Source organism: Phascolarctos cinereus, unplaced genomic scaffold, assembly GCF_003287225.1.
Source record: "Phascolarctos cinereus isolate Bilbo 61053 unplaced genomic scaffold, phaCin_HiC Scaffold_3;HRSCAF=262, whole genome shotgun sequence".
Classification (NCBI taxonomy): domain Eukaryota; kingdom Metazoa; phylum Chordata; class Mammalia; order Diprotodontia; family Phascolarctidae; genus Phascolarctos; species Phascolarctos cinereus.
Genome location: NW_027555736.1, coordinates 81918415 through 81933749, shown reverse-complemented (window position 1 = coordinate 81933749; position 15335 = coordinate 81918415).

The window sequence follows — 15335 nt, the reverse complement described above, 5'->3', positions numbered from 1 at the left end:
TGGGAGGAAATAGAATTGACTAATTCTAGTATATTCTCTTCCTCTGAGTAGTGGTGTGAATAGGCCACTTCAATTCTCTGGGCTTTAATTTCCTTAGTGAAATAGGGGCAAGGGATAAAGGGAGCTGATGCATAGAGACAATCTTTGGGTCCCTTCAAGCTTTAAATCTGTGATCCCATTATCCTTTGATACCTGAGTTCCAGTTTCCAAATCTGCTACTAACTAGCTTAGTGATTTTCATCATGTCATGCCACCTCATAAGGCCTCAGTGTACTCCTCTATAAAATAAGGGAGTTTGACAAGATCAGCGGTTCTTGATAGTTTTTGTTGTGGTCCACTTTGGAAATCCGGTGAAGCGTATAGGCCTCTGCTCAAATATGTTTTAAAATGCATCACATTGCAAAGGAAACCAATTATATTGAAATGCAGTTATCAAAATATTTTTCAAAATCATTCATAAAATTCAGGTTGGGAACTCTTGGACTGGATGGTCTCTAAGATCCCCTAGCATTTTTGGGTTCTGTAGGTCACCTGAGAATATTAACTAGATGTCCCAGTAATGCCAACAAACTTGAACTGTTATTCAGTGTAATTTTTTTTTTCAGAAGAACTATAGCCTTTCACTTTCTGCTCTAAAATTCTGCGACTGGGTTATGGTAAACCCGCTTCCTAGGAAATCACTCAGACTTTAGCATACAAGTTGAGCTAGAAATCCTTCTTAGCTTTTGATTTTCCAACTACTCTAGAATTATTCCCTGAGGGACAGGAAGATTTCTAAGCCAGTCTGAGCAATAATAGACATGTTCTGCTTGAATGCTCACAAAGACAATACATTGCTCACACATCAATCTATTTCTTGCGTTGATATTGAAGAATAGCTTATAGGATAAGGCTAACAGCCTATAATTCTGAGCTTTTTGCCCAAGTATGCTATGTATGCAACTCCTACGGTCAATTGGCTTTCCATCTTCCCATGCAGTCTACAGAAATGAGATTTTCTAATGATCACAGTATCATCAGTTTAAAGCTAAAAGAGATCCTAGGGGTCACTGAGTTTAACCTCTTTATTTTACAGATGAGAAAACTGAGGAACAGAGAGGTCAAGGTTACATAACTACTAAGTGTATGAGACAGGATTTGAATTCAGGTCTTCTTGACTCCAAAACCAGTGCTCTATATACCACACCAACTACCTCCCTCTTTTAGGAGATTTTTAAAAATAATGACTGGATATATTTACAGAGTTCCACGGCTCAGTGGCAATGAAGGCGAGGCAGGAGAAACAGGTAAGGAGAAAGGATGGAATGCATTTGAAAGATAAGTTTGGGAATCAGGAGGCTGGAATTTGTGTCCTTGCTATTCTGTGTGACTTGAACAAGTCACCTGGACTCTAGGCCTCACTTTCCCCACTTATAAAATGAGAGGGTTAGACTAGATTATCTCTAAAATCCCTTCTAAGTTATATTATCCTAAATCAGGCAGTCAATAAACAAGCAAGCATTATGTTTATATAATATATTGTATTTATTATATTTAATATATTAATGTATTTGTTATATACATTTATAATATATTCATTGTGCTTATATATTATATTAATTATGTTCATATTATGTTTGTATAACCTTATATTAATTATGTTTATATCATATGTTTATTATACTTATGTAATAGATGAAGCTTATTATGGGCCAAATATTATCCTAAGCATTGGGGATGCAAAGAAAGGCATAACATAATCCCTACATTCTAATGGGGGAAGTGGAAAGGATATAAATTACTAGGTGCATACAAGGTATATACAGAGTAAATGGAATCTGAGAGGGAAAGGCATTTGTATTGAGTCGGCTGGAAGAAATGGACTCCTGAAGAAGGTAAGCTCTAATTTGAGTCTTAAAGGATACTTCAAGGGTCTATCATTTCATGGGTGTGGACTCTCCTGCTACTGATGCAGCTTTTGTGACTTAGATGATCTTTGAGAGTAGCTGAGGCAGAAGATTTGAAGCTAAATATATTCATTCTCTTGAAACCAGCTTGGTATTTGAACCATAAAAACCAGGTCCAACTTTAGGCCTTTCCATCTGGGTAGGTCCTTCCATAGCTTGGACTCAGGTGGCCTATCCCTCAGGAATCCAGGGTCATGCCGTAAGTCCATGCCTTGATGAGGAATTGGAGTAAGACCTTAAAGATAGAATCATCTTCATCATCATCATCATCATCATCATCATCATCATCATCATCATCATTATCATCATCATCACAATATTAGTAAACAATACGGCCTGCTACCTCAACACAGTTTATGAAGAGCTGAACTCTCAGAAAGGAAAGACTGATTTAATAGTACCTTGCCCGTAGTGGTACTCAATACATGCTTATTGACTAACTTGTTAACTGATAGGTGCTCTCAGACTATGTATTTAAAAGGTTAAAATGTACAGGAATATTTCCTGAGCAGACATCTCTGATAATAGATATCTGCACCTGGACCTATTAAATGTAACTGATAAGGATTTACTACAGGATGGAGACTATGAAAGGGTTAAGATCTAAGAATAATCTTGTTAGATCCTCATAGAAGCCCATTGAGGTAGAAGCTATTATGATCTCCATTGGTAAAGTGGGTATAGGGCTGGATGTGGGAGTCAGGGAGACCTGAGTTCAAATGCTGCTTTAGCCATTAGCCATGTGACCCTGGGCAAGTTATAACCTCTCAGCTCCAGTTTCCTCATCTGTAAAATGGGGATAATAAATAACACCTACTTCTCAGAGAAGTCATGAGGGCCAAATCATGTAACATAAGTGAAGCACTTTACAAACCTTGAAGCACCACATGAATGCTAGCTATTGTTGTTATTAGTGGTGTTATTAGGGAAACTGAGGCTAGCAGAACCTAAGTAATTACCCTGAGTTTATAAAGATAGTAAGTATCCAAAGCAGGATTTGAACTTAGGTCTTCCTGACTCCAAGTCGAAAGCATTTCTACTACTTAAAAGCTCACTATCCCTCCATAAACTAACAGATGTCAAATACCTGTATTACAAATGTAAACCTTCCAAAATGCTTGAGAACTCAACAAATTAACTGTACAGGAATCAGGGGATCATTACAGACAAAATCATCACCTGCAATTACCTGGGCATTGCATAGACACAAAAATAAGAACAATGTTTTTAACAGCTGTTGCCATACTGAACACCCATAGCCTCCAGATATGTAGAATGAAAAGTTCTCCAAATAAAGAAATCTAGTGGACAAAATAACAACCATGTGGGAACTGGAAGGATTATACATCATCCTGGCCCTCTTGTCTGCTACTGGAGTTGTCCCAAAGATTATTTCAGTAAAGTTACAGAAGATGAGCTTGTATTCCAGCACTTCTGTTCAATTTCAAAAAAAAAGAAAAGAAAAAGAAAGATAGAAAAAAATCAGTCACTGTATCCCTCTGCCCAGTATCACTGAACATCAAATAAAAGAATAATGGCATTATTGTGACTTGTCCTAGAGCTGTGTCCATCTGAGAGCTATCAAACATAAAAATAAAAACAAAATAATAATGATAACAAACATCAGAAGCTCTATGTGAGTAGGAATTCCTTCACTTTCTATGTATTGCAAATAATGAATCACATAATTCCAATTCGCACTGCATGTTTCTATTGGGCTGGATTTTGTTACCCTTACCTTAAATAATTATCATTTAAAATGGTGTGAATTTGAATACATGCAATCAATTCATGAGATTCTTTATTTACACTAATTGCAACCTAGCTCTACTTGTATTCCCAGTGCTTTACACCATGCCTGGCACATAGTAGGAGCTTAATAAAATACTTGTCAATTAATTGATTAATTAAACACTTTGAGATTTACAAAATGCTTTCCTCAATAATCCTTTGAGGCAGGTAGTAAAAGTGTTGTCCTTAAATTGCTGATGAGGAAACTGTTGCTGATTTAGGTAAAATTACTAGCCCACAGGCACCAAGCTAGCGTGTGTTAGGAGGAGGACAAATAATAATTATTCCTTTTCCCAAACTGGTCAGGTTCAGGTCTAGGTGGAGGGAAGGGAGGGAAGCTATATATGGAAAGCAGATCATTGAGCCTACATGTCTATGAGTTGAGGATAACAAGAGCTGTAATGGAGTCATGAGAAAACTCCTTTTCAAACTATATAATACCTGTGCCCTTTGATTTACCTTATTTCATACCCATGATCTCATATGATAACCATGTGAGATAGGTAATACATGTGTTACTGATCCCATTCTGCAGGTGGGGACACTAAAGTCCAAAGTGGTGGTAACTTCCTGGCCTAGAGGTCACACAAGAAGTGTAATGGAAGGGTCAAGAAAGCAAAGCAGTAGACTACCAGCACTCAAAACGGGGGTATTCTCATTCCCCTTTAAGGTGTATCTTTGAGGAAGAATTACTTCCTCTTGAGCCTTCAGATGCAAAATGAGTCTTAATTAAGAACAGCAAAAAAAGCCATCCCAGTTCCTCACTGGTGTTTTACCTTGATTTTTAGGAGTCCATGACTCTATGCAAATTATCATCTTTTCCAGTGCTACCTTCCCCAAACTTCCTTGCCCCAGCTTCTCATCCACAACAAAGTATAACCCTACCTATAAGATCGTGAGCAAGTTACTCAATTTCTATGAAACTCAGGATTTTTGTTTGTTTGGTTTTTTTGGTTGCTATTTAGTTGTTTCAGTCCTATCTGACTTTTTGTGACCTCATTTGGAATTTTCTTGGCAGAGATATCATGGTTTGCCATTTCTTTCTCTAGTTCATTTTACAGATGGAGAGACTGAGGCAAACAGGGTTAAGTGATTTGTCTAGGCTCATACAGCTAGTAAGTGTTTGAGGCTGGATTTGAATTCAGAAAGAGTTTTCCAGACTGCAGGCCCGACACTGCCTGAGACTCAGTTTCCTCACCTGTAAATGAAGGGATTATGTTTAATGACCTCCAAAATACCTTCCTTCTAAGATACCATATTATTTTATAGTATGATCTTTCTCCTTTTTCTGGAGTAGCATTCCTTCTCAACTCCATCCTTCATTTCTCTCTCCTACGTCTATCTTCACACATTGCAGAGAAGTAGGAGAGGGAGAACGAATATAGTCTTGCACCTGTCTCATCAGACTGGTAGACAGCTGGTCCTCCTGAGGTAGTTGGGAAAAGTGCACCCACATGCCTGTGCCTGCTTTCATCATTTCTGATGAGATTCTTACCCAGAAAGGCGTAATGGGAAATCATTGTCTATATACTCAAGAGTGGGTGATGGGTCAGAAGTCCTTTCAATACCCAGCAAATGTAAGAAATCAACTTTGCAGCTGCAATTTTCGGTGTGGAGGTATTTGAAACTCAGTTTCACTGCCTCCCAGGCAACCTCACACCTTCAGAAAACAAGAGGAATCTTGGATTTGCCTTTTTAGCCTTTAATAATTGCCCCAGAGGTTAATTTGTCTGTTAGGGGCAGTTTTTCAGTACCTCATTAGCTGTACTGTAATATTAAAATTGGGGAGGGGTTTGAAACTGAAGGCTGCCAAGCTTGGCCCTAAGAAAAGATGAGAACATATACCTTTCTCTCTTAAAAGGGAAGGACTATAGGTGTGGACCATTGTATACATTATTGCATTTAATTGATGCATTGGTTAGTTTTGTTAAACTGCCCTCTGTCTTTCTCTGTCTCTCTGTCTCCCTCTCCCCCCTTTCTTCCTCTCTTTTTCTCTCCCTTCCTCCCTCCCCTCCTATTTTCTTTCTGTCTCTATCTCTGTCTCTCTCACACACAAGGAATGTCTCACTGAGTAGAAGACAGGAGAGATAGATTCAGAAATCAGTATTATAAAAATGAAATGTAAGGATAGAGACTGGACCTATGATTTCCCTGGTGTGTGGAACTCCTGCCTGGAGAAGCTCCCTCCACCAATGCAAGTCAGCAACTTCTAATCCCAGAGAATTGTCTAGAAATCTGAGAGTTTAAGTGACTCTACCTGAGTCACACAACCAGTGTGTTATCTGAGGTTATACTTGAATCCAGATCAGTCATTTTTTTTTAAAGCTCTCTAATTTTTTTTAAAAGAAAAAAATATAAGAAGTTGGGCTTAACTTCAATTGTACAGAATTTTCCTTTCTGCCTACTTTACTTCTGGCTTAACTCCTGGTCCCCCATGCAAAGGTTGCTTGAATATTATGAAGGGCAATGTAGTGCTAGAGAAAAAAAACAGAAACAACAACAACAACAACAACAACAACAACAACAACAGCATGGCACTAGGCATAGAGCCAGAAAGCCTGAGCTTAAGTTTTAATTTGCCTAACTCCCTTTGGTGCCTTCAGTTAAGTCCTCAGTCTCAAGTTTTCTTATCTGTAAAATGAAGATAATCCTATCACTAGCTACCTCATACAGTTGTTTAAAAAATCAAATAAGATAATGTATGTCCAGCATCTTGTAATGCTAAAGTGCTTTTATAAACATGAATGATTATTATTTTGCTATTAATTTCTAAAATAAATGTATTTTAGATTATGACAGAAAAAATGTTAATATAATTCTTAATATGACATAAATTGTTAATACCAAACATAATGTGAACTGCCACTCCTTTAAAGTATCCTAGTAATGTCAGAATTTCAGTAAAGTCCTTGGATTCCTGCTTTTAAGCTAATTACCCTAGGTTACTTTGAGTTGAACCACACCCTAAGTCCTCCCACCTTGAGATTTTAGCACATAAAGGAATCCAGCTTGAGTTAGATCTCAGCTTCTGATGTCCTTGTCCCCTTCCATTGGAATTCTTGGCATGAAGGGCAAAATGGCTAGAACGAAGTGGTTTTCCTTGCCCAGATTGCCAAGGATCAGTGGGGTCTCATGCTACCTCACCTATTTCCTCCCTCACTCCTCTTAAAACTAGAAAAACTTTTTCATGAATCTCTTTGGTTGGGAAATCCACTGGACACCTCCCAGGGTGGCAGTTTTACTGCCCTGTTATCTCAGTTAAAGATGCTCTATTCCTCAACTCATGGCTTTGATTTATTTTAGGACTTAACAATTGGCTAGTAGAGAAAGAGAAGATTACAAATTAGATCAAGAGTTGAGGAAAGGAGAGAAAAGTTTAAAAAATGGGAAAGATGATCAAAGTACAATGAAAAGGTCACTGACTTTAGAATCAGAAGGTCAAATCTCAGTCTGGACAAATCAATTAACCTGAATTAGAATGTAAGTTCTTTGAGGGCAGACATTATCTTGCTATTTAACATTTATGTAGCCGCTGCTTTTCATAGTGCTTGGCACACACTTAACTTAAGACATGCTTTTTCACTCACCTGGATAGACATGCAGCACTCCTCACTCTTACTCCAAGAACAACTCACCTCCTTTTTTAATCGTACATTTCTTGACTACTTCTTTTATGACATCTTGGGTATATGATTCGTCATGGGCAATATGGTGCAGTCTATTTATGTCTCCCGTGTGTCCTTCCATTTCCCTTTGGGTGATTTACAATATTGATTCCTTGGATATTGCTATCTTCCATGATTCTAAGCCAGATGGCATCACTGAAGGAAGATTGGAGTTAAAATATGGGATTTTGTTTTGGAGAGACTCTTGGAGTTATTGAGAGCATGACACAACTTCCCAAATTAAATCCAACCTGGTTTCTTTTACCAAATGAATTCTGGGTCCAATTCCTCATCCACTGGCAAAATATGTCCAAGATATGTGAACTAATAGACCAATTCCATGGACTTTCACTCCAACTGCATATCATAATCTAGACAAAAAGAATTCTTCATCCACTTTATTTTTGTATACATAGAGAATGATAGCAATTCAAGTTTTTGAGTTATTATCAATCTCATTTAGGAGGTTGGGCAACATGCTAGGGCTTGACTCCACCAGCACAAAGTCCTTCATGAAGAGGAGCATGGAGGACCTCCCTATCTATATGCAATCCATGTTCTATTTGGATTCTACACTGGAAATTCTCACTAATGGCAAGCATGAGTTTCCCTGTTCTATAATAACTATGGGATCATCAAGCAAGTTCTCTCTGATGCAACTAACAAGGAGTGATTTTAGCACAAACATGGCAAACATCTTGTTAGAGAAGAACCTTTTAAGTCACCATCTTGCTCTATGCAATCAAATGCTTTTTTAGGGTCGACAAATAATTAGCACTATGGCATCTTGTACCTTTCAGTTAGAGCTGTGAATGCAAAGACATGGCCTACTATGAATATCACTTGTGAAAGTCTACCAATTCTTTTCTTATATTTCATCAAGGTTGTTTTCCATATACATATAAATTATTATCATAATGATGTTATAGAGAAGAGAAAGTAAATATATGACTTTCAAGTGACTGAAGAATTGTTATGACATTGAGGCATTGATATTAATTTTTATAAACATCACAGTCATAAAACAATTTTAATTGGCTGTATTGATATTTAACACTAAGCACATAATAAATCATTTTAAAGACTTTAGATGGGTAGTTATTATAGGTAGTGTAGCGTATTAAAACTGTGTCCTTAGTTCTTGATATGATCTCTATTACTGTTTTCAGATGAAATAGCATCCATTATTTTCACCAGACATGTTATGTATTCTCAGCCTTCAGGTATCTTGAGAATTGATCCCTCTGTGCCGTTAGCAATGTTATCACTTCCAGCATAGACTTTTCCCTTCACATTTGACCCTCTGTGTCCAGCTTCTCTTCATATTTTTTTCCCTATCAGGAACTTTGAGGTTAAAATCAAAATGTGTTAAGTGTCCTACCATTTATGGAGAAAAGTGGATATTGTAGAAGTCTTGTCAGATATTTTTTGTCTATTGTCCTCTGCAGTTTCATCTTAATGTTCTTGGAATGATCTGGATTAATTGTGTCTCATGCTAAGTTTTCTACAAACTTATTTTTTCCCCTCTATTACTTTTTATTGGTTATAAGACAATACTTTCCCATAATTATCCACCATTGTCCTCCATAAAATTTTACAATCAAACCAATCAATAAGCAAATATTAAGCACCTACGGTATACTGAGCAGTATAGACTTAGTCGTCACTCAATAAGCATTTTTTAAATTTTTTTATTAATTTATTTTGATTTATCAACAATCACTTCTGTATGAGTTTAAATTTTTTCCTCTTTCCTCCCCATCACCCTCTCCAAGACAGCACACAATCTGATGTAGTTTATACATATACATTCCTATTAAACATATTTTTACATTAGTGATGTTGTAAGTAAGAATTAGAACCAATAGGAGGAACCACCAGAAAGAAGAAACAACTTAGCAAATACTATGCTTTCATCTGCATTCAAACTCCATAGTTCTTTCTTTGGAAGTGGATAGCATTTTCCATCACGAGGCCTTTGGAGATGTCTTAGATGCTCATATTGCTGGGAAGGGTTAAGTTTATCAATATTAGTCATTGCACAAGTGGTTATTATTGTGTACAATGTTCTCTTGGTTCTATTCACATCACTCAGCATCAGACCATACAAGTCTTTCCAGGTTTTTCTGAAGTCAGCCTGTTCATCATTTCTTATAGCACAATAATATCCCATTACATTCATATACCACAACTTGTTCAGCCATTCCCCAATTGATGAGCATCTTCTCAATTTCCAATTCTTTGCCACCATAAAAAGAGCTGCTATATTTTTGTACATGTGGGTCCTTTTCCCATTTGTATGATCTCTTTGGGATATAGTCCTAGAAGTGCTATTGCTGGGTCAAAGGGTATGCACATTTTTATAGCCCTTTGGGCATAGTTCCAAATTGTTCTCCAAAATGGATGTATCATTTCACAACTCCACCAATACATTAGTGTTTCAATTTTCCCACATCTTCTCCAACATTTATCATTTTCTTGTTTTGCCTTGTTGGCCAATGTGATAGGTGTGATGTGGCATCTCAGAGTCGTTTTGATTTGAATTTCTCTAATCAATAGAGATTTAGAGCATTTTTTCATATGACTATAGATGGCTTTAATTTCTTCATCTGAGAACTGCCTGTTCATATTCTCTGACCATTTATCAGTTGGGGAATGACTTATATTCTTATAAATTTGACTTAATTCTCTATATATTTTATAAATGAGGCCTTTATCAGAGAGACTAGTTGTAAAAATTTTTCCCCAATTTTCTACCTTCCTTCTAATCTTAGTTGCATTGGCTTTGTTTGTGCAAAAACTTTTCAATTTAACATAATCCAAGTTATCCATTTTACTTTTTGTAATGTTCTGTATCTCCTGTTTGGTCATGAATTCTTCTGTTCTCCATAAATCTGATAGGTAGACTATTCCTTGCTCTCCCAGTTTGCTTACAGTATCAGCCTTTATATTTAAATCATAAACCCATTTTGACTTTATTTTGGTATATGGTGTAAGATTTTGATCAATGCCTAGTTTCTGCTGTACTCTTTTCCAGTTTTCCCAGCAGTTTTTGTCAAAGAGTGAGTTCATATCCCAGAAGCTGGGGTCTTTGGGTTTATCAAATAACATATTACTGTAGTCATTGACTACTGTGTCTTGCATACTTAACCTATTCCACTGATCTACCACTCTATTTCTTAGCCAGTACCAAGCAGTTTGGATGATTGCTGCTTTATAATACAAATTAAGATCTGGAATGACTAGGCCACCTTCCCCTGCATTTCTTTGTATTAGTTCCCTTGATATTCTGGACCATTTGTTTTTCCAAATGAATGTTATTAAGTATTTTTTCTAACTCTATAAAATAATTTTTGGTAGTTTGATTGGTATGGCACTGAATAAGTAAATTAGTTTAGGTAGAAATTGCCATTTTTATTATATTAGCTTGGCCTACCCATGAGCAACTGATGTTTTTCCAGTTATTTAGATCTGACTTTATTTGTGTGAAAAGCATTTTGCAATTGTGTTCATATAGTTCCTGGGTTTGTTTCAGTAGGTAGACTCCTAAATATTTTATAATGTCTACTGTGAGTTTAAATGGAATTTCTCTTTCTATCTCTTGCTGTTGGGCTTTGTTGGTAATATATAGAAATGCTGATGATTTATGTGGGTTTATTTTATAGCCTGCAAGTTTGCTAAAGTTGTTTATTATTTCAAGTAGTTTTTTACTTGATTCTCTAGGATTCTCTAAGTATATCATCATGTCTTCTGCAAAGAGTGATAGCTTTGTTTCTTCCTTGCCTATTCTACTACCTTCAATTTCTTATTCTTGTCGTATTGCTAAAGCTAACATTTCCAGTACAGTATTGAACAACAGTGGTGGTAATGGATATCCTTGTTTCACCCCCCGATCTCATGGGAAATGCTTCTAGCTTGTCCCCATTACATATGATGCTTGCTGAAGGTTTTAGGTAAATGCTATTTATTATTTTAAGGAAGACTTCATTTATTCCTATGCTGTCTAGTGTTTTTAATGGGAATGGGTGTTGTATTTTGTCAAAAGCTTTTTCTGCATCTATTGAGATGATCATATAGTTTCTGTTAGTTCTGGTGTTGATATGATCAATTATGCTGTTAGTTTTCCTAATATTGAACCAGCCTTGCATTCCTGGTATAAATCCTACCTGGTCATAGTGTATTATTCTTGTAATAAGTTGTTGTAATCTGTTTGCTAATATTTTATTTAAAATTTTTGCATCTATATTCATTAGGGAAATTGGTCTATAATTTTCTTTCTCTGTTTTGACTCTTCCCCATTTGGGTATCAGCACCATATTTGTATCATAAAAAGAATTTGGTAAGACTCCTTCACCTATTTTCCCAAATAGTGTATATAATATTGGAATTAATTGTTCTTTAAATGTTCTTTAAATGTTTAAATGTTTAAAAAAATCTATCTGGCCCTGGAGATTTCTTCCTGGGGAGTTCATCAATGGCTTGTTCAATTTCTTTTCCTGAGATGGGGTTATTTAAGTATTTTACTTCCTCTTCGGTTAATCTCGGCAATTTATATTTTTGTAAGTATTCATCCATTTCACTAAGATTGTCAAATTTGTTGGCATACGGTTGGACAAAATAGTTCCTAATTATTGTTTTCATTTCCTCTTCCTTGGTGGCAGATTCACCTTTTTCACTCTTGATACTAGTAATTTGGTTTTGTTCTTTTTTTAAATTAAATTAGCCAAAGGTTTGTCAATTTTATTGTTTTTTTTTAATGAAACCAGCTCTTAGCTTTATTTATTAGTTCAATTGTTTTCTTAATTTCAATTTTATTAATTTTCTTTTGGTTTTCAGTATTTCTAATTTGGTGTTTAATTGAGGATTTTTAATTTGTTCTTTTTGAATAAGCATTTATTAAGCATCTACTATATACCCTGCACTATACTAAATGCTGAGGATACAAACAGAGGCAAAAGATGATTCTTGTGCTCAAGGAGCTTACAATCTAATGGCAGAGACAACAAGTAAACAAATATGCACAAACAAGATATATTCAGGATAAATAAGAATTAACTAAAAGAGGGAAGGCACTAGAATTGGGAAAGGCTTTCTATAGATGATGAGATTTTAGTTGGGACTTAAAAGAAGCCAGGGAAGTCAATAGATGACATCCAGAGAAAATTCCCAGAGCCAATAATAATAACAAGTACACATAGAACTTGGGAATACTCATCCCACACTTGCTATTTCGTTCTCCTTAAGATGATTGAATTTCTTTAAATAGGTCAGATTAGAGTCACCTCAGTTGTGCACTGTAACTTTTCATCTTTCTTCTAATTTTTTTTTTTAAATTTGAATCTTTGCTCTAATAAGTTGGCTGCCTAAATCTAAACACAGAGATGATTTGGAAATGATACCAACATTGGTAACCAGTCTTTTCCTGTATGTTAAGATAATCAGCTCAATTTATTGTACCTAGAGGAGGCCTCAGAGCCCATCTAGTCCAACCCTTTCTTTTTGAAAATAAGGAAACTGAGATCCAGGGAGTTTATATGACTTGGCAGAGGTCACATGGGTAATAATTTCAAATTTTTGTGTTGTGTGGTATTAAACAGTGCTCACCATATATATGTATACAAGCATTCTTCACTATACAGACTTCTGCATTGAAGTCACTGAGTATTGAAGGATATGTTGATTCAATTTCAGGGAGAGGAGTCTTATCAAGTTCATTATAGATTTTTTCTACCACCTCACTCCCCACCCATATCTTGACACATAAGCTTCAATGATCCCCATGTTGGCCTTTTCACTGATGCTCATCCTGATCACTGAGATGCAAAATGATGTCATTACATGCAGTGTTGTTTCCTTTTGCCTTTAGACACATACAGTAAAACCAACTCTACTAATTCCCAGACTTGACTCTCCAAAGAGAACTTGCAAGCAATTCTTCCATCAGCTGCATATCATCTGTGAAATGAGGGTAAAAATACTTATCCTTCAGTGTTGTTATCAAGAAATGTCTTTGAAAACCTTAAACTACTTCATAAATGCAATATAGTAGAAGGAAGAGGAAGAGGAGGAGGAGGAGGAGGAGGAACAGTTGTAGAGACCTATGGGCAGGGGTATTCTAGAGCCAGTAACCAGTTCAGAAGAGTTCCTATTATTAAATTTTTGGTATGAACTTTTACACCTTGGGAATCCACAAGGGCTACCTATCAGGGCTTGATTTATTGTTTTGTTGGCCTAGATTTAAGAAAAGTGATGGAGAAAATTTTAATGATGAAGATTCAATTTAAACCACCCAAACCACCAAGACGATTGTTAAATATTTACCAGCACATCCATGTCTGCAGGCAAAGCAATGAGCCATACTATAAAGACAGCCAGACTATAGGGAAAATGTCAACAAAGGAGTGAATACAGTATCACTAATGAGCATGAACAGGCTTGTATCGATTTTGTATTTAGTTACATATGCCCATGTTTTATCCCCCTAATCTTATTGGAATATAAGCTCCTCAAGGGCAGGGACTGTTTTGTTTTTGCTTTTGTATCTCTATCATAGAACATAATTTCTTGCACATAATTGATGCTTAATAAACTTCTGTTAAATTGAACTGATTTAAGCCATGCTAGAGGCAGCATCTGATATATGAGCCTCCTACAGTGTATAACTATAAGGAACTAAGGCTTATAAAGGCTAATTGGGAGGCTTGCTCAGAGGCAATAATTATTTTCCATGAATTCAGCTGTGAGTCCTATTTGTTGTCTTTGATCTATATATAAATCCATTCATTCTCTGAGTTTTGTGAATGGTGTGCTTCAAGGGGAATTGGTTCCAACACACCACCAGGTGCTATCAGAGAGTAAAGTTCCTAGACTTCCTGGGGTGAGGGCGATGAGTCAGAGAAGGGAGAAGTCCCCCAAAGTGTTCCCAAACCTAGTATTTCATGTGAGAGCCTCAGGCACAGGGGCTATATACTTTGCCATCATATAGGGTCATCAGAATCACAAACTTAGAGAAAATGCCAATATTTAGGTCTTATTTCTGACCAGGATTTGGGCCTGAGATAATGAAGAAAAAAGAGCAGTGAGCAAATTCTGGTAAAAATTTCTTAATGCTTTACTGGATGTCCCAAGGAGGGAGCTCTATTTTAGATTCCAACCTGATTTGTTGAGCTACCCTGAGTGAGTCATTTAATAACATCTGGTTTCCCTTCTGTGAAATGAGTTCTGCTTCTTAACTCAGAGGTAGTAGAGGAGGCTTTGTGATAAAATAAGGGAAAAAAAATCCTCAGAGCTAAAATGCTGCTCAGAGTTTTTAAAGTATTTATTTGGAAAATAAATACTTTGGAAAACAAGACAATGAATGAATACATCTAGATGGAAAGTCTACTTAGAGTACATGGTGCCTGTGCTGGAGGGCAGTAGCATCCACATAGAGATAGGGATTAGACCTGTGATTTTATCAACTGTAGAGAACTTCCAGGTGAGGAAACTCTCTCTACCAATGCAGGTTAGCTACTGTGTTACTTATAGATGTAGAGCACCAAGACGTCAAGTGATTTGCCCAAGGTCGCACAACTGCTATGTGTCAGACTCAAACCCAGGTATTTACCTACTTCAAGGTGGCTGGCTGGAGAGCCACTTTGCTATGCTCACTCTTAGCAACAGCTCACTCTAGAGGAGAAGGCATAAGGTTTAGAGTGAGAGAACTAGCACGTGAGTCCTGGTTCTGCTCCTAATTCCATGTGTGACCTTGGTCAAGTCATCAATTCTCCGAGCCTGTTTCTCAATTTATAAAATGGAGTTAGGAAACTTGAACTATCTACCTCATAGAACTGACCTGAGGGAAGTGCTTTGGAAACTGTAATTTGCTATTTAAATATGAATTGTTATCATCATTATTGGGAGAGATTGATGTGTTTGATGCAGAGAGGACCCT